We start from the raw sequence: 20,498 nt of genomic DNA on the forward strand, positions 1-20,498 counted from the left end.
AAGAGGAAAAGTTTTGGGAAGATCTAAATCAGGTATTAAATAAAATTACAAAAAGCAACATACCAAAACATCCAGAGTAAAAATTCTAAGTAATATAAGAAGTAAAGAACTTGGACTCAATTTGGATGGAGCACAAAAAAGATTTATTATGATACCCTTAGCTGTAGCAAAAAAATGTATTATGTCAACCTGGAAATCAGAAGATAGCCTGAGAATACATAGAAATGAATAAATGTATTCCATTGGGAAAAATAACATATAATTTAAGAAATAACATCACAGTATTCGAACAAATTTGGGAACCGTACATGGAACACAACAGAGAAGTCCTACCGCGGTCCTCCACCACCTAAAATGACAGAATGAGAAGAAGACGAAATGAACTGACCCAGTGTGTAAAAGTAGATTACATAATTTTTTTGTTTATTTTCATTGTGTGATGACATTGTTTAATGGGTTTAATGTATCGTATATGTTGAATGTTGAGTGGGTGGGGATGGGGGTGGGAAAGAGAGAGGGAAGGGAGGGTGAAAAAGGGGAGAAAATGACACCGTGTATATTCAAGAAGGAACTGTTTATGTGTATTTTGGTTAATATGGTTCATAGTGTGAAAAATTTTAAAAAAATGTAAAAAAATGTTTTGTCTTTTACTAAATTTAATGTAAAACCAGAACGTTCTTCCTGCAGTCTTGCAATCCATGCCATTCCTTTCTATTCCATTGAAATCTGCTAAAACTGATCTTCATTAAATGTGGATGAACAGAAGGCCCCAGTAGCCTTCCCATAACGTATGGTTGAATTTAAGATTCTTCATGTCATTCGTTTCATGCATATGTCAAGACCAAGTACTTATCTAAGATAACATATACCCCTGAGACTCTATAAGGACACTTGGTGATGGACATTATATATCATGCCTTGTATACAACCTTGGCAAAACATACAGTAGGTTGGATGTCTTTAAAAAGTAGTATCATTATTTAGCCAAATAGAGCAACAGAAAAATAAGAGTAGATATAGCTTAAAATGTTTATATACATTCTTAATTCATTTAGTTGATCTTCTGTGGTTTTTTAAACCATGCTCTATTTCCCATGTGCTGTGCATCATTCCTGAACATCTCTTGTGGTGGTCTCCAAACCACCCTAATTCTGACAATAGGGCAGCCAGGTGCCACTGTCTTTGTCCCTTTGTTTTGTGAATAGAATGCCAGTGCACCTGAATTCCTGTATCAGAGTGGAAATCTCAATCAGGGGAACAGAAAGTGGAGTCAGAAAGACTTAGCATCAAATTGGGAGGGGAAATCAAGCTGATAATTTCTGCTAATAATTTACACCTTGCAGGCTAGGTAAATACATGAACCTGATGAGGTTGAGCTCAGATGCGATAACTCAACAGATGACTGGGCAGCTAACACAAATCATCAAGGCTCATAGTTGAAAATGTCCATTTGATAATGATGTTAGAGAATATCTACAAGGTAAGATAAGGGAAGAAATTAGCAGAAAAATTGTTAAAATAAATAAATATATTTCATAAATAGTTGGCTTTTAGTCAGCTACAATATGCACAATTTTGAGTTTATTTGACACAACTAATCCAAATGAAGATGATTTTTGAAATCCAGAAGTAAGAATGACCTTATGTTCCTTGTGCATTCAATATGAAAATTTATTTATTTAAAGATACATTTATCAAGCATATACTAAAGTATAACATCAGACCAAACTTGCAGATGCTAGGGAACTATTATAGTACCCTCAAAGGATGTGTTCCTCCAGCAGTTTTGTGTACTGTAAAGTTCTGAATTTATCACTCAACAATTAATATTTCTTCACATTTCATGAGTTCAAGGTTTCTCTGCTTTTGTGTACATACATGGTAGTCCTGAACTTCCTGAAGACAATTCTTTCTACAGGTCACAGCGTATAGTTGCAGCATTTCCTGAGCATTTATGGTGAGGACATTATTTGAATAATCTGATCCAATGAGCTCTGTTCCATTGGAGAAGTAGAGTTAGGCAAAATTACGGTAGAGCTACTAAAGAAATACAAACACATGCCAGAGTAGTCAACTCAAGATTGGTTTATTGAAGCTTTACAAGCAGCTTTTATTCCCTACCTTTCCCAGGCTCCATGGGACAAGGTGGGACCTTGTTAAGGGACGGCTGCTGGTCTACAAGACCAGCAGGTTTAAATTGAAACTTGTTAACACCCTGTGCCTTTCAGCAGGGGATCCAGCTGATCAACGTGCTGTCCCTCGGCACTTAGTACTGCTAGCATACCTGTACTGACAGTGGTGGTTCGCATTACCATGCTGAGGGCCCGCTCGGCCCACCACACAGCACCTACATCACCCCCCCAAATCATCGCTGTAATTTAAAATGCCGGATGCCCACGTCTTAGGCCGACGCCCATGTCTTAGGCGGACGCCCACGTCTTAGGCGGACTCCCACATCGTCTGGGCTGAGGGCACTGAATGGGTGTAGTAGGGTTCGTATGGGCAGGCTTAAGTCAGTCTGTGCTGAATAGTTGTAAATGTCCCCAAATGTCAAAGGAATACATGACTCTATCCCTCTTAATGATGTGGAATAGTCCTTCATATTGTCTTTGTAACGGTGCCCCTGGGACCTGTCTACGAACGAATACGAAGACAGCGTTCAGGAGTGATGGGGGCACTTGTTGTCTAGGGTTGCCATGCCAGTTGGTAGAAGTTGGCTTGCTGTTAGCAATATCACTGCAGAGTTGTTGAAGGACATCCAAGTTAGAGTTGGGTGTGAAATGAGCATCTCCTGGAACCGTAAGGGCCACACCATACAACAACTCTGCAAATGATGCAGACAAGTCTTCTTTTGGAGTGTGCGTACCCCCAGCAGAACTCATGGTAGCTCATCGACCCAGTTGGGGCCAGTGAGTCGGGCCTTAAGCGCAGATTTAAGCTGTCGATGGAAACACTCCACCAGGCCATTGGACTGCGGATAGTATGCTGTGGTGTGGTGTAGCTGTGTACCTCAAAAATGTGCAAGGGTAGACCATAATGTCGAAGTGAACTGTGGCTCGTGGTCCGAAGTTATGTGAATAGGCACACCGAATCTAGCGATCCAATTCAGGATGAATGCTTCAGCTCGTTTCAGTATCACTGGCCAGTAATGGGATGGCCTCTGACCAGCACATGAAGAATATAGAATATACTTCATGCCCTGTGACACTGGTAATGGTCCGACCAGGTCCATGTGTATGTGCTCGAACCTCCTGCGTACTGTTGGGAAAGGCTGAAGGGGTGCCTTGGTGTGGCGCTGAATCTTTGCAGATTGGCAGGAGATGCACATTCGTGCCCATTGAGCAACATCTTTCTTCAGTCCATGCCATATGTACTTATTTGACATGATCTTGACTATTGTCCTGATGGATGGATGGATGGATGTGACAAACTGTGAATGTTGTCAAAAAGATGTTGCCTCCATGACAATAGAACCAATGGTCTAGGATAACCTAATGATATGTCCACCGTGCTGCGGTGCCACCTGCTGAATATCCAGTACAGTAATGGCTGTACTGTATGCCTGTATATCAGGATCTGTGCCCTGCGCCGCAGCCAGTTCAGCAATGTTGATTCCACCTTGAATATGGTACACACTTGATCTAGACAGCATATCCGCAACTAGATTGTCTTTTCCTGTAATAGGCACATGGCTGGATGCATTTATGGGCATTTTTCCCCCAAAGGCGATGGTAAAAACACCACTCCCGACATACATCAGCACGTTCCTCCTTCTTTGATTGGACTGCAGATACAGGAGGCTCGTAGGATGCAGGAGATGTATCTGCTGCCTAACCAGGCTGTATTTGAGCAGACTTTTGTTTAGGAGTACGATAAAGCCTGTCAGCCTCCCGTGCTATGTCATGGGATTGGCGGAAATCCTTGTTAGCAATGGGTATGGCGACGCGAGCTGGCAGCTTTGTTATGAATAAGGTTTCAAAATGCCAATGCAAGCATCTCATTCATTAGGTCTGATGGATTCCTGTCACCCAGGCCTTCCATGTTCAAAAGCCGCATGTCGCGCTCATGCCTCGTCAATTCCAGTGTATCCAGAAGAAACTGGTGGAACCTGGTATACTGGTTCTCTGCCGGAGGATTGGGAATAAATTCGCTAACTCGAGATGCAGTAGCAGCATCCAATACACCTATGACATGCCAGAACTTTGTGTCCTCTGCCATTATGCCCTGAAGATGAAACTGGGTTTCAGCCTGAATAAGCCAAACCCGAGGTTGATGTGTCCAAAAAGGAGGCAAATGAAGTCCAATTGCATTAATTGCCAACATGGTGGCGGCTGCAGCTGCTGCTATAGCTGCACCCATTATGACTGGAGATTCAAGTTTCAGTTGAATCTTGCAGTTGGGGTCACCAATTGTAGCAGCAACTACGGTAGAGCTATGAAAGAAATACAAACACACGCCAGAGTAGTCAACTCAAGACTAGTTTATTGAAGCTTTACAAGTGGCTTTTATTCCCTGCCTGTCCCAGGCTCCATGGGACAAGGTGGGACCTGTTAAGGGATGGCTGCTGGTCGACGAGACCAGCTGGTTTAAATTGAGACTTGTTAACATCCTGTGCCTTTCAGCAGGGGACCCAGTTGATCAATGTGCAGTCCCTTGGCACTCAGTACCGCTAGCATGCCAGCCCTTAGGTAAGTCTGTGCACTGCACTGACGGTGGCGGTTTGCATTACTGCGCTGAGTGCCCGCTCGGCCCGCTACACAGCCACTACAACGTATTAATATTTTTAGATTTTTGTCATTCATATATTTGATTGTTAAGCATTTTGTCTTCATTTATCTTTCTTAATTGTCAGAATTATTTCTCATTATTTATTTAGGCTTCTCGAATTACTTGCTGTATTTTTTGAATGTATCATGAATTTTGAATGAGCTTAACTGATAAACTGCCATCTGCAGTGTCTAGGCAAATAAGTTTGTCCATTATTCAAGTTAGTTTTCCAAAATGCAGTACAGCACTTCAATATACTTTTCTCATTGATGATTACACACGAATCAACTAAGTAAAAAATCCGTATTATCTTCTGTACTTTTCACAGTAATCTCATGATTTCTAAAAAGATGATTTGCAGATATCCTCTTCTTTACAATTTATTAATAATAATAAGTCCTCTGAAATATATGCATCAGAATGTGCGAGATTGCCACTTAATCAGGGATGAAACCGATCACTGCAATGACATCGTTGATAATTTACAAGCTAAGTTGTTGTAGCATCTAAATTGACTTCTTTAATTAAGACAAATATTGCAGCCATTGTCTCCAACACTTAAACTGTCACTGTTAAAATATGCTTCAACTTATATCCAGCAATAATCATTAATCTTTAACATTAAAATCAAAACTGCTATTTTAGCATCTTTAGTGCTTAATTTAAATCAAGCAGAAATTGTTGCATTGTATAAGCAATGTATTTATAATTTTTCAATTATTTCATGCATACATATATAAAGCAGAGAACAACCAAATAATTAGGTAGTATCTTCATGTTGCCCATTCTATAATATGCTGGTGACACCCCCAGAGAAGGTGGAAAGAGGAACAAGATTGAAATAAGTACTATATATATCAACGTATAAGACAACTGGGTATAGGTTGACCCCCAGTATTTCCACTTAAAATGCAGGTTTTGCACTTTACTTGCTGTATAAGACTACCCCAAGTCTAGTATAGGTACACAATCCTTTATCCAGACATCTAAAATCCAGAAAGCTCCAAAAACCGGGATTTTTTTTCCTGGTGCTGGTACAGCGGAGGGAGAGAGAGAGACAGCAGCATGTCTAGGTTGGGCAGGGGGGGTGAGTCGGCAGCATGACTTGGGTGGGCAAGGGGGGAGAGAGACGGCAGCACGACGAGGGGGGGAGAGAGACGGCAGCACGACTCAAGTGGGCGAGTGGGGAGAGAGACGGCAGCATGACTCGAATAGGTGGGCGGAGGAGAGACAGTAGGGTGACTCTGGTGGGGGGGAGGGGAGAGACGGCAGCGCAACTCAGGTGGGTGAGGGGAGAAGCAATGGTAACATGACTCAGGTGGGCGAGGGGGTGAGAGATGGTAACGTGACTCGGGTGGGCAAGGGGAAGAGAGACGCCAGTGTGACTGGAAAGGGGTAGATACGGCAGCACAATTCGGGTGGGCTTAAATCTGGGGCAGCTGGCTTTGGTTCTGAAATCCGAAATTCGGAACGCACTGTCCCCCAAGGGTTCCGGATAAAGGATTGTGAACCTGTACTGGTCAAGTACCCCTTATGCAAAGATATGAAAACCAAAAAGATCCAAAAACCAAAATTGGTTTTAGTGCTGATATGTCACAAGTAGAAAAAATTCAACATGTGACTTGTCCTATATTGGGTCCTGACACTCTGCTGGTGCCAGTTTGATTACAATAACAGTTTTAAAAAATTGCTTCTGGCCAGGAAGATGCCAAATGGATCTGAGTTCAAGTCTTCAGCATAAGATGCAGCCTGAGTCGGCGACGGCGACTCCATTCTCAACACTGTCCGCACCCAAGAAGTTGCCTTGGGTTCCTGAGCAGGAACGGGGATCTTGGGCTCCCGGGCAGGAGCAAGGACCGTAGACAGGGACCGGTGGCGGTGTTGGAGAGGTGTCAGGGAAGTAATTTTCTTTTGTAAGCAGAGATCTCTTTTTTTTGGTAAGTACTAAATGTTATTTCTTGTGAATTTTCCACTTGTGGCATTGTGTCAGTACTCAAAAAAGCCTGCCATTGTTTGTTGTTGCTATTTAACTACTGATGCAACCGTGCTACTTAGTTCCATTGTTCCAAAATCAGAAAAAAAAACCCTAAAACCAAAAAAGCCCAGTCCCAAGCATTTCGGATAAGGGGTACTTGACCTGTACTTAGCCCTGAGAACTTACTGCTCCAATACTCCTTTACCAACTCTCCAACAGACCTGTGGAGTGATACTGTTTACCATATTATTAAGTAACACCATCAGTGTTGTAAAATTTAACTAATTAATTTCAAGTATTGGCAAAATACTGTCAATTACCTACCATAATGTGAAACAAACAATCCTAGCTTGGGTAACATAAACACTAGTGACATCATTAAGGCATTGACTCTTTTACAGGAACAAATATGGTGTTGAATAATTCTACCATTTACATGAAATTGATTTACTGATTTACCTTGGTATAATATACTGTAATATATCAAAAATGTTGACATAGAGTACACTACAGGAATTATCTTGAATTTATAAACTCAGTCTTGCTTCACGGAACTATCAGTAGGACTGGGTTCAGACTTTATATAACTCTTTGGTCTTGTCTATGAAGGAGTGAAAACTTGAGCCTTTCCGAGAAACCCTGTCAGCTGTGGAAAATGATGACTGTTACCTTTGTTTTCTGTGCTGTTATTTTAAGGTATGTTTGGCAGGTTTATAATACATTTTTATTGTTTTAATATAACATTGCTATTAATCCAGCTTCCCAAACGTAACGTTCAGTCGAAAAATATTTAGTGGTAGAGCTGCACTCCATCATCATGTGGTCACTCTAAACCTTAGATTATTAAGGTTCAGATTTTATACTTGGCATATAAGACAATACCTGCTTTTGGGGTGACATTTTGTATGGTTCAAATTCCATCTTGTACGCTGACATATATGGTAAGTCATGTCAGTAAGTAAAAAAAATGGTGGCACTGCCAGAGCTGCTATAATGGCAGCGTTGCCACAAGCGCAGACCCACAGAGAGCAGGGATCAGAGGCACAGGTTCAACTGCCCGGTCTGACTGCCATCAGCTCTGGATAGACTTTAAACGGAGCCGATGGTGGTTTTATTTTAAAATTCTGCAAGTGTGCGCCCAAGATGGCACCGCCTGTGTTCAGCAGCAGCCATGAGGGGTTGCAGACTACGGGGATGCAGAGGACTGGCGAAAGGCACCAGAAAATGGAAGAACATCAAGCCCCCCCAGTTTGAGAAGGAGAAGCAGAGGAAATGACCCACAAGATGGTAACCACAGTGGTGGGCCAGTGAGGGGTTCTTGCGACTGAAGAACACACAGGGAGTGGGCTGTTGGTGACTCAGGACAAGGAACCTGCACAGGCTGCTGGCAACTGAGGTCGAGGGATTCACACCGTGCTGGAGACTGGCTGAAGGGATTGGAACCGGGATGTGAGAGGACACCAAGGGCACTGAAAGATTCCTGTACTTGTTGAAAGTTCGGATGTGGAGCTCGGGCTGCTGATTGTTGCATGAGCTCCATGTGGCTGCAGGGGCTATCTGTAGTTCTAGAGACTCAGGCCCAAAATGTTGATGATATATCTTTACCTACTATGGATGCTGCAAGACCTGTTGAGTTTCTCCAGCACTTTCATGTTTCACTTGAAACATTACCTGTATTTTTTTCCTCCAAGTATGCTGGCCGACCCTCTGAGTTCCTCCTGTTAACTTCTATTGAATGTAAATGAAATTATTCAGGTAGAAGAAAAAATGGTGAATTAAAGAATGTTTATTAAAGTTGTAAATGAAATTATTCAGGTAGAAGAAAAAATGGTGAATTAAAGAATGTTTATTAAAGGATATAGGTTCAAAAGAATGTTCTGGATCATGATACTTTTTTTTAAGATACAGTGGCAAGAGGATCCCAAAGGATTCCAATTGATTATCTCTTAAAATGTAGTAAAAACACAGGAATGCTGGAGGAACTCAGCAGGTCTCACAGAGCCCATAGGTAGTAAAGACAGAGAACCAATGTTTCAGGCTTAAGCCTTTTTTCAAGATATGAGCTCCTGTTTCATTTAGTGTAAATGTCACTTTAAGGGCTAGTACAGGCTGCAACCATTCACAGCTGTAGAGAGCCTGGTGGCAACAACTAATACTGAATGTTTCCAAAATTGATACTCTGGAGGAAGGAAAAGTGCATTTGTTGCTTTATTCAGGAAGACAGGCGGTGGAACTCTGGAGAATAGGACTTATTGATCAGCAGTCATCCCATGATCACTGAGATAGAGTGTCTCTGGGTAAAATGGACAATTCAGCTGATCTTCCCAGTCAGGGAATTATTGAACCACAGCATGACCATTGTAATAGCCATTTCAATTGACCCATGCCTGGGATTTGGAAGCAGGAGAATTGCTGCATCAGGTCATGGTTATTTTGATGGTTATTTTGACTAACCCGTGCCTTGGTTTTGGAAGCATCATGGAAGTCACTCGTTTCATTTCCCCTACCCAAGGAAAAGTAGAGTTGTGACAACCATTTGTACAAAAAGGAAATTTCTCTGGAAGAAACTCATCAAGGATTCGTGAGTTTTCAGCAGTCCAGTCACTTAGTCTCTCCCACCTCCTCCGCGATTAATTCTGTGCATCAGTTTCAAAATGCTGTTCAACACAAGATTTCTAAGACTGAACTTTAAAATCTTTCCAGAGTTGTTCCTAAACTGTAATGGTCTGGGTGTTTTTTTTTATACACACATACACACATACCCTCTCTCTCTCTCTCTCACACACACACACACACACACACACACACACACACACACACACACACACACTCTCACACATACCCTCTCTCTCACACATACCCTCTCTCTCACACACACACACACACACACACACACACGTGTGCGCATAGTTGGGATTATTTGAATAATAATGTTATATTATTAGTAGTTATTAATAAATAATAGCATTTTTTTTTAAATATAACATTGCCTTGGTGAATTTCTATTGATGCTGGTCTGCAATGTAACAGAGTAAAAATGCAAGCAGGTGTCTGATTAAAATGGCTGGGAAGAAAGGAAGAATGGGCAGGGGAAAGAGCACAGGCCAAAAGAAAAAAGGTAATTATTGGACATGAGAGGAAAGGTGAGATTTGATGGGGGGGGGGGGGTGGTGGAGGGTGGCTCTGTGAATATAGAGCTGGGGGAAAGGAGACAGAAGGAAAGAAAAAAAGTGAGATAGAGAGAGACACACACACAAAGCAAGAGGAAAGGAAAAATAGGGAAAATAGGGAAAGGAGAAGGGGATATATGGGGAGTGTGGCTAATAGAAACTGGAGGTCCATGTCCATGCCATCTGGTTGGTGGGTGCCCAGACGGAATATGAAGTGTTGCTCCTCCAATTTGCAGGTGGTCTCAGTCTGGTAGTGCATGAGACCATGGACAGATATGTCAGCATGGGACTGGGGCAGGGAAATGAAATGGGTTGTCATGGAGAGCTAAGATGTCCAATTATCGCCTTTTGTCTGAGAGCCAGTGCTCCTTCCCATGCTCCTTTCTTTCCTTCACCCAGAATCAGAATTTATTGTCATGAACAAGTCACAAAATTTGATGTTTTGTGGCAGCATCAAAGTGCAAACATACATAATATAACCATCTTACAACATTACTATAAATAAAAATATTAAAATAGTGCATGAAAAGTAAGGCAGTGTCTTTGGTTCATTGATTAATCAGGAATCTGATGGCAGCGGGGAAGAAGCTGTCCTTGCACTGTTAAGTGCTCATCTTTAGGCTCCTGTTCCTTTTTCCTGATGGTTGCAGGGTGAAGAGGGAATGGTCTGGGTGGTGGGGGTCTTTGAGGATAGAGGCTGCTTTTTTAAGACACCGCCTTATGTAGATGTCGTGATGGAGTGAAGTTTGGTGCCTTTGATATCGCAGGCCGAGTTAACAACCCGCTGGAGTTTTTTCTTGTCCTGAGATTTAGTACCTCCATACCAGACAGTGATGCAACCAGCCAGAATGCTCTTCACAGTACAACTGTAGAAGTTTTCAAGAATCTTCGGTGACATATTGAATCTCCTCAGACACCTCACAAAGTATAGCCGCTGGCGAACCTTCTTCATGAGTGCATCAACACGGAGTCTCCAGGTCAGATCCTTAGAGATGTTGACACCCAGGAATTTGAAGTTCTTGACCTTCTCCACTTCTGAGCCCTCAATGAGGACTGGGTTGTGTTCTCCTGACTTCCTCCTAAAGTGCACAATAATCTCCTTGGTTTTGCTGACATTGAGCGCAAGGTTGTTGTCATTTCACCGTTCAATGAGCTGATCTATCTCCCTCCTGTACGTTTCCTCATTTCTGTTTGTGATTCTGCTGACAACATAGGTGTCATCGGCAAATTTGTAGATAGCATTGAAATTGTGCCTGGCCACACAGTCATGGGTGTATAATAAGTAGAGCAGTGGGATAAGCTCATATCCTTGGGGTGCACCTGTGTGGATAATCAGTGAGGAGGAGACACAGTTTCCAATTCACACTGTGGTCCTCTGATGAGAAAGTTGGGGATCCAGTTGGGGGGGAAGGGGTGGAGAGGCCCAGGGTTTGTAACTTTTGACCAGCACTGATGGATAATGGTATTGAAGGCTGAGCTGTAGTCGATGAAGAGCACCTATATATATGAATTGCTGTTCATACATTTTTTATTCAGGAGCCTGTCTGCTTTTTGCTCATACCTTGAAGTAGGACTCAGGCCTGAAACGTTTGTTATATATCTTAATTTACTTTGGATGTTGCAAGATCTGCAGAGTTTGTCCATTTTTTTAATGTTTGTTTCTATAAACTTGCGTGTTTCGCTCTTTTAAAATGTCATTGAGATTCATGAATGCATTTGGAGTCACCTCCCTGATTCAAACTTTTGCTTTTAAATGGGGTAAAGTCTGTAAGAAAGAAACTCTTAGGATGAGAAACCTGACAATTTCTTGTTAATCATTGAATCATATGTAGATTAACCAGGGCTTATACTGGCCTGATGGATGAGCAGCACAGTGAACAGTGATGTAGTGTAATTGCATGCAGGTTTCCAAAGTGGCGCCAAACAACTTCCACCAATTATTCATCCTGTGATGTTTTCCTGCTCACAATTAGGCTAGCAAATGAACAGGTACAAGCTCACCTGTGGTATATTCACATTTAATAATGGTAATTACTGATTTATTTACCAAGTTGTAAGAAGAATATGCTAATCACTAACATGTATCATCTAGATACGAGAAATTGTATGAAGTCAGACCACATTATTTTGGAGGAAAGGAGAATGGGTTCTGGCAGATTATGTGTCACTAACATTATTGCTTTTCATCTATGGTTCTGCAGAAAATTAATTTCAACCCCCTCCCCCCACCCCCACTGTCCCCCACTCTGCCACAACTCCAAGGCAAGCTACAAATAGTTGCTCTCTGCTGTAACGAAAACAAACATTTAGACATTTAGAAGCTTGAATGCAGCCAAGGTCCATCTGACGAATCAAATATTCAATTTTAAATTTACACATACAGCACGGTAGCAAGTCCTTTCAGTCCACAAGCCCTTGCCATCCAATTACACTCAATTAGCCTGCACCCCCAGCACATTTTGAACAGTGGGAGGAAACCGGAGCCCCCAGGGAAAACCCACACAGACATGGGGAGAACATACAGACAGTGTGGGATTCAAATCCAGATCCTGATTGCTGGCTCTGTAAAGTAATTGTGCTAACCGCTACACCAACCATGCCAGCCTATAAAATGAAAAGTGAGGCAAGGAGAATAAGATGGGTAGGTGTAGTTTGCAGATGGGAAAAGGTAACCTTTCATTGGAGTTTGACTTGCACACCACTCACCCAATATGGGGAGAGGGAGAGAAGGGGAGGGGGAGAATCATTTATCAGAATTAAGGAAAGAAGTACAAATATTATCACTGCTGTGAGCAATGTTATATTTATAGATGTGAATAGGCTCTTCCCCTTGAGGGTAGGAGAGATTGGAACGAGGGGTCATAAGTTAAGGGTTAGGGGGCAAAAGTTTAGATGTAACATGAGAGGGAGCTTTTTCACTCAGAGAGTGGTGGCTGAGTGGAACGACCTTCTGGAAGAGGTGGTTGCAGCAGGGTCAATTTTGTCATTTAAGAGAAGGTCGGATAAGTGCATGGATGTGCGGGGATTGGAGGGTTATGGACAGGGAACAGGTAGGAGGGACTAGAGGAGATCACTAAAATCAGTGCGGACTAGAGGGGCCGAGATGGCCTGGCTCCATACTGTAATTGTTGTATGGTTATATATGGTTATACTTTTGAGGAAAGGCCATTGATCTGAAACAGCTCTATTTCCCACTCCACAATAACATCAAAAATAGTAAGTAATTTGGGAATTTTTTTTTCCTTTTTGCTTTTCAAATTCTGTAACCCATCACAAAGTTAGTGGGTTCCTTGTCATGGGTGAGTGATACAATGTAGACGCCATACCATATCACCCATCATCAACAAGGAAGGAAAAAAACAATAAGAAACAAAAAGTCATTGAAACTAAAAATAGTGAGTGAAACAGACGGGGGACACCAGGACATTATGCATAAATGTGAATGATTGTATTCATATCTACACTCCATAGAAGATCAAAATTTAGATGTTATATATCAAATGTTACGCAACCATCAGTATGAAGTGTAAACACTGCTTTAAAGTTGATTGGGTCATTTTCATCATGTGACACTGCATCACATGGTTAAGCATCACATTTTTTTAAAATCAAGCAGTCCAGTATTAACTGTTGTGATGTATGGACATGTTTCCCTGATAGTCCTGGTTTAAGCCAATCATCTAATATTCCATAGTGCAAGTACTAGAAGAACTTATAACACAGCATCATTGTAGAAGGTGAAAACTATCACACAGTGCTAATTCATGGCTTGTTAATTTTGAACAACTCACATCTGGAACAATTCACTTTATGGTTGAAGACGAGAAATTATTTTTTGGTTTCTCAAAGCCATTTAATGGGTTTAATTTCATAATTTGATTTTTTTTTGGTGCCTGAATGTTGCTGGCTTTATATTGGTAACAGTAAAACAAAGACAGATTAACTTAACTCATTGTTTGCTCAGTTGATTGAATTACATTTAGTTCCTTCATATTTTTTGAAAAAATAGCTGATAACAATCTAACAAATAACTCTTCATTTTATCTGATAACTATTATTTGCCCTCTGGCTAATCAATGCTTTTCTGTGTGATGCCCTTGAAAATGTAATGAGATGGGAAAAAATGCTTGCCAGACACAAAAATTTTAATTGTATGGATAAATTAGTTAATAGCAATGAACAGGGATAACTGTTCCAATTGAAATAAAATTGTAAATTTAGGGAACCTGTAGTCTTAAAGACGTCTAAAATTCTAATAACGATGAAAAATGCAGCCAAAATAAAATGCAATGTTTAATGCAAATAAGAATATCTCTTAATTACCCTTTGAATCTATTACACTACCTTCAGGAACAGATCCCTCTGCTTCAGGACATCAAAAAGTTGTAAACTTGTCCAAGGCAAGATCCAAAAACAATAGCTGACTGCTCTTAACCAATCTTAAATTTGACCATGACAGGATTTCAACATTCTGTTCCTGATTACCCATTACATTCATTACGGCTTTCTAAGTTTCGTCGATTCGATTTTTGCTCTATTAATGTGATCACTCATACAATATTTTAGATTCAGGTTCAACTCATTCAAATTTCTGAATATGTTCACAATATAACAAAAGGTCAACAATATCAACAAAAAAGGCTTGAATTCAAATTTGTACCTAGAATTACCTGTTCAAAATATACTATCACTGGAAAGAGGTAATAGGTGGATGAGGGAGGAAGGCAAACATGTCAGCATGGGAGTGGGATGAAGAATTGAAATAGTGGCTACTGGGAGGTCCCTGCAATTGATGTGGACAGAGTGAAGGCACATAACAGGGACCTGCAAGCGGCCAACCATTTTAATTCCACACACCATTCCCAAATGGACATGCCTGTCCATGGCCTCATGCAATATCAGACTACAAATTTGAAGAATACCTAATATTCCATCTGAGCACTCTCCAACTAAATGCTATTAACATCAACTTCTCCAGGTTCCAATAGGCCACCTCCCCATTTTCCTCTCTTTACCTCTCTCTCTTTTCTCCCTCTGAGTATTTTCCTCCTGGACCCCACCCCCTTTCCTCTTCATTTAGAGAGCTTCCCCCTCCCCTTTCAGTCTTGGCTTTTTTTCTCTTCTGCCCTCCCACCATATCTACACATGACCTCTTAACTGTTAACCTTTGCACCTCCCCCACCCTTTCTTTCCTCCTTTTTATTCAGACACCTGCCTGCTTTTTGCTCATACCTCGATGAAGGGCACAGATTCAAAGCATTTTATAACCCTCTGCTCCCTATAGATGGTGTATGAATCTGCTGAGTTTCTCCAGCACTTTTGTGTATTGAACCACAGTGACATTTTCATTTATGAATAAAGTATTTATTTGCAACCTTATCCACATCCTCTGGCCACTTGCAAAAATTTCCCTTATATCTACATTTTTTGCCTAGCTTTAAAAACAAAAGAAACATGCTTCAAGGAAGCTATGTACATATTCCTAATCTGTGGGTCACCAGTATTTAAGGAACATGTCTTTATCCATGCCCCACCAACAAGGAGTATTCACAAACATTATGAGCAACAATCCATTGAATATCACTATTCCAGTTGCTCATTTTTCTACTGTTTAGTTGTATTCTCTGGTCTCTTTTGTTCTACCCAAATATCTTACTTCTGTGGAGCGAATTACATTTGCCACCCTTTATCATGCATGATTGATATCTTCATACAACTTTCTTTCTCACTATTAACCAAACCACTTCTTTTGTATCAGTTGCAAATATGCTGCTCAGGCATTTACATTTCAGTTCAAATCATATAATATAAAAAGAAAGGGACCTATCAATAAAGCCTGTGAAAGCCCAATAGATAAGGAAACATTTCTGTGCCTTATATGATACATTAGCATAATGTATCATATAAGCCAGAAATAAGCTGTAATAAGTGAAACACATAAGTTAATCATGAAAACTTAAATTGGCCATTATATCTTGCCTTTGCAACTCCGATAATGTTTGATTCAACTGCCCAATTTTTTGTCCAAAGCTCACTTTGGGTTCAAACAGTTTGCAAAGATTGTTATCAATCAAGAAAACAAGTTATTAGTTTGTGAACAAATTTTATGAAGGAGAAGGAGTTGGAGAGCATGGTGCTGCAATGAAACTAGGAGAATGAAAGATGAGCAAGGGAAGGAAGTCATGTAAGCTACAAGGCAGTGGTATCGGGATGAAGAGGGAATTAACATGAAAGTAAGATGCTGAACTTGTAAAATCTGAGAAGGTAAGTGTTACTATTTTGTTAACTTCTGGAATTAACCCCCCCCCCCCCCCCACCCCACCATGTTCAAGCTCATTCCATTATTAATGCTTGATGGAGAGAGAAGAGATGAACTTTGGTGCTCCAAGATAGAGCAATAGAGCAGGATTTCCCTTTTTCCTGTCCACCATCAGGATCAAGGCCTCCAAGGCAGCTCCTGGACCCTGATTTATGGGTCATGTAACCACTTCAGCAGCATGTGCTGCTCTCCACTGTGCACATGATCCTTAGTTGTTCTCTTTGCCTTTAAATTGTGTTATTTCAGCTGTACTCCAACTAAATGTGCCACTATGAATAATGTAGGTACACTGATCCATCATAATGAGCTGGCAACATCAATTTCACTTAGTCCATGTGGTTATGTGAACAGATGTAGTTTTTCTCCCTGAGCAACCTTTGTTGGCTGCTTTTGAATTTCTGAATCCTTTAATCATTGCCAATTACTACTGTGCTTTCTCCTTCCAGTCATGAATAAAATGATGGACTAAATCAAAATTGGACAACATAAGGTCACCAGAAAACTGTTTACCAATGCTTAGTTTGAGTTTCTCCAGAATCGCTGAATTTGAACACTACCTTGGTCATTATGTGGGTACGAGAATTGGATGCCATTGAATAGGTGAGAATGAAGCTAGAAAAATTATGAAAATGGAAAATCGAGAAAAATAGGATTCAAAGGGACTATAGAAGTTGGAGCAAGCCATGAGACCCATTATATTTGATTTAAACCATTTTCCAAATTAATGTCTTCCCCCCCCCCCAACCAACCCAGCACTCCTTTTCTCAATTTACCACAATGAATGGGCCCAGTTATCCTCAATTTCCTACTGATTTCATAGAACATAAAACATTTCAACACAATATAGGCCCTTCAGCCCACAATATTGTGCTATTCTATCTAAACTTACTCCACAAAAATCAGAGACTGTTGAGCAATTTTAAATATCTTTTATAATAGAAAACCTTTCAGAATGAATTTAATATATTTAAATAATTAAATAAAATTCAATTGAGAAAGGCTTTGGAGGTGGTACAAAGGAGATTCACCGGGTTGATTCTGGAAATTAAGGGATTATCTAATGAAAAGAGACTGAATCTCCTGGAAATATCCTCAATCGAATTTAAAAGAATGGGAGGGTGGTGGGGGGGAGGGAAGGAATGTTCTACAGACATATAAAATTATCAGAGGAATAGAGAAATAGAATCAGAGAGATTTTTTTCCACTAGTAGGTAAGTCCATAACTAGAGGACTTAAGCCTTGGTGGAATCGATTAAGATAGAGATACAAAGGAACTGCTTCTCCCTGAGAGTAGGAATCTATGCCCAAGGAAGTAGTAGAGGCTGCCTAATTAACTGTATTTAAGACAGAGTTTGGATAAATTTTAGAAGAATTGGGGAAATAAGGGATACGGTAAATAGAGCTGAGACCATGGCTAGATCAGACACAATCTTACTGAATGGCAGGGCAGTTTCACCAGGACTTCACCTGCTCCTTTTTCCTTATTGATTTATGTTGTTTACTTCTTTAAAATAAATAATAAACAAAATTTAATTAACATTAAAAATATTAATGACTAATTGTACCCATTATGATGGAGTGAAATACCTGGTATTCATCTGTATTTAGTTTTATGCAGACGCCCTGCACCCCCCAATCAACTGAATGGGATCACTGCAGGCCAGCTCTCACTGCGGTAAAGAAGAAAACCAGAGAAACACAAAAGCTGCAGATTCTGGAATCTTGAGCATACAAAGAGTTGCTGAGGGAATATGTGAGCTGATGAACTTTGGAAAGTTTAACTTGAAGGCAGATTATGTGGTTAATGGCAGGATTCTTAGCAGTGTGGAAGAACAGAGAGGTCCACATCCATAGATTCCTCAAGGCTGCCACACAGTTTGATATGGTGGTTAAGAAGGCACATGATATGTTGGGCTTCATTAGTTGGGGAATTAGTCAGACATTAGTCAGTCAACATTTCGGGTCTGAATCCTTTAGCAAGACTAATACAGAATGGGTGAAATTACATGCATAAAGTGGGAAAGAAGCTGGCACAGGGGATCACAGGTGATAGAGTATGAGACAATGATGTGAGAGTTGAAGACACAGGTAGAGGGAGAAACTATTGGGTGGGGGAAGAGGGAGAGAGAGAAAAAATAAATAGATAGAGAAGTGGGCAAAGAGATGAGAATAGTGGAATCAAATGGGGGTTGGAGATATTTAAAATTAGAGGTCAATGTTCATGCCGTTAGGTTTAAGGACATCAAGGAGAAATATGATGCATTGTTCCTCATGTTTACGTTGAGTCTTGTCCCAATAATGAATATGGCCAAGGGCAGACTTGTCACTGTAGGAATGGTCTGGGAGTTTAGAATTTAAAGTACAGGTGGTATTGCTAACCAATCAATGCCAGTGAACAAGAAATTTGAACAATGAGGCTTGTGTCCAATCACTATTGCTGAATCCACACCATTAGCACAATCTGATCATCTATCACTATAGTTGCTAAAGTTTAATAGAAGATGGATATCCCATAAGGAGTAGTTGACATGTCCTTCATCTGCAAGACTGAAATCAAGAATCTGAAAGAATACTTGAATGGGTGCAGCTTCAGCAATTATGCAGGATCTTCCATGGCAGCCAGGGCAAAGCTATTCACTTGAATGTGGCCTTTCCTTTCGACTATTCTACATTCCCACCACTAGCACTCCATGACATACCAGACATTGCGATGCTACAGCAAAGTTGCTGCAAAAAAAAATCCCTTTTCCGCAACTTTTTTCACCAAGAAGGTCTAAAGGAATTATATTGAAGAAGAGTTCAACCTCCACGTTACATACAATCCATGTTTGTAAAATCATCAACAATTTTTTCTTAATCCTTCATGACTCCAAGGTCAGAAAAATAGTATTTCTGACCTAAACTTTAATGAAAGGGCACTATCTGCAACTGAAATATATCAGTTCCTCATGAAAGCCAATAAATGTGCCCTTAAATGTGTTGGCCATATTCCAAAACTAAGGGAAAGCAATCTATAACACTGTGATTTGCCACTGCTTTACTGTTCTGAAAATGGTGACATAATTACTCTTCTGTTCATTCAGCAAACCAGTAAGTCATGGAAATAGGACCTTCAGACCTATCAAGTTGTCTATCTACGGTAGTCCCATGGTCATCCCATTTGCCTGCATTTGGCTCATATCCCTCTGAATCTTTTCCATCCACGTACTTGTCCAAATGTCTGATAAAGTTTCCAATTGTAAGTAATTCCAAACAATTAAAAACAAGGCAACATTCCACCTTCTGAGCCCTTAAGATGTCTGAAAGCCTGCTGAAAGATTAAGATCAGAAGCTTCAGAAGCAGGCATAGTTCAAGTCACATTCCAGGCATAAGTGAACCAAGTATTGATGCAATGCAGAACTTGCTCATTTCTTTCCCCAGCTACAGAATTAATAGTTTTGTTTTTTAATCTCCTGCAGCCTGCTTAGAAATGATGGTTATTTCTCTGCAATACACAAGCATGCTGGAGAAACTCAGCAGGTCACACAGCATCCATAGGAAGAAAAGGGGTAACCAATGCTTCAGGCCTGTGCCCTTCATCACAAATCCCCAACCTATCTGGTATTTGTATATTCAAATATGAAAACAATACAAATATTAGCAATATTGTCCACTTGTTACGTGATGACAGAAGCAGAAAAGTGCATGATTATGCCTATGTTAGTGCAAAGTACAATCACTTTGTTGCCCTGTTCTATTAAGAGAACATAACATTTCAATTGAATCAAATTTCTTGAAGTCAAATTCTTGCTTTTCCTTTACAGAACTTATGCCGACCCTAAAATATCAGCTGTTGCCAGTACTTCCATACATTCCACACAAAGCAGCTGTGCCACATTCTACACAGTGATGGCAAATTCCTCATTTTCTTTACTTCTCCCACAGTTGTTTCATGACCTGAGAATTGAACATTATTTCATCTACATTACTGAATATTTGTTCTATTTCTGCAAGTTTTATTTCTTGTACAAATGGGATTTAGTAATTTGCACGGCTCTTTGCAGGCTTCCATTCAGTCATATTTATTCCAGAAATGTGATCCTTTTTGGAATTCTGGAAATGTGCAACCCATGAAGGACACCCATGAATTTAAAAAGCCCATTCCCATGTTTTGTACCATAACTTGGTTATATTAAGGCTGTTGGTATATTTAGCATCAAGTCCATTAAGGGCCCAAAACCACATAGCTTTGTTAATTCAGAGCTAAATTGCAGCTGTGTGTTGACT

At 40.5% G+C, this 20,498-nt stretch overlaps 1 long non-coding RNA gene across 8 annotated transcripts in view; it reads left to right on the forward strand.

Moving 5' to 3' along the window:
• Positions 1 to 20,498, forward strand: part of LOC138758060 (uncharacterized) — a 50,511-nt gene that overhangs the window by 14,499 nt on the left and 15,514 nt on the right. For 5 of the 8 annotated variants that reach the window (XR_011354110.1, XR_011354113.1, XR_011354112.1 and 2 more), the window contains 2 exons: positions 16,678 to 16,831; positions 19,691 to 19,832. This is a non-coding gene — a long non-coding RNA (uncharacterized lncRNA). Of the gene's footprint in view, positions 1 to 7,351; positions 7,439 to 16,677; positions 16,832 to 19,690; positions 19,833 to 20,498 lie in introns of all 8 variants that reach the window. The other 3 variants (XR_011354107.1, XR_011354109.1, XR_011354111.1) reach the window with 2 other exon arrangements.

Source organism: Narcine bancroftii, chromosome 3, assembly GCF_036971445.1.
Source record: "Narcine bancroftii isolate sNarBan1 chromosome 3, sNarBan1.hap1, whole genome shotgun sequence".
NCBI classification, from domain to species: domain Eukaryota; kingdom Metazoa; phylum Chordata; class Chondrichthyes; order Torpediniformes; family Narcinidae; genus Narcine; species Narcine bancroftii.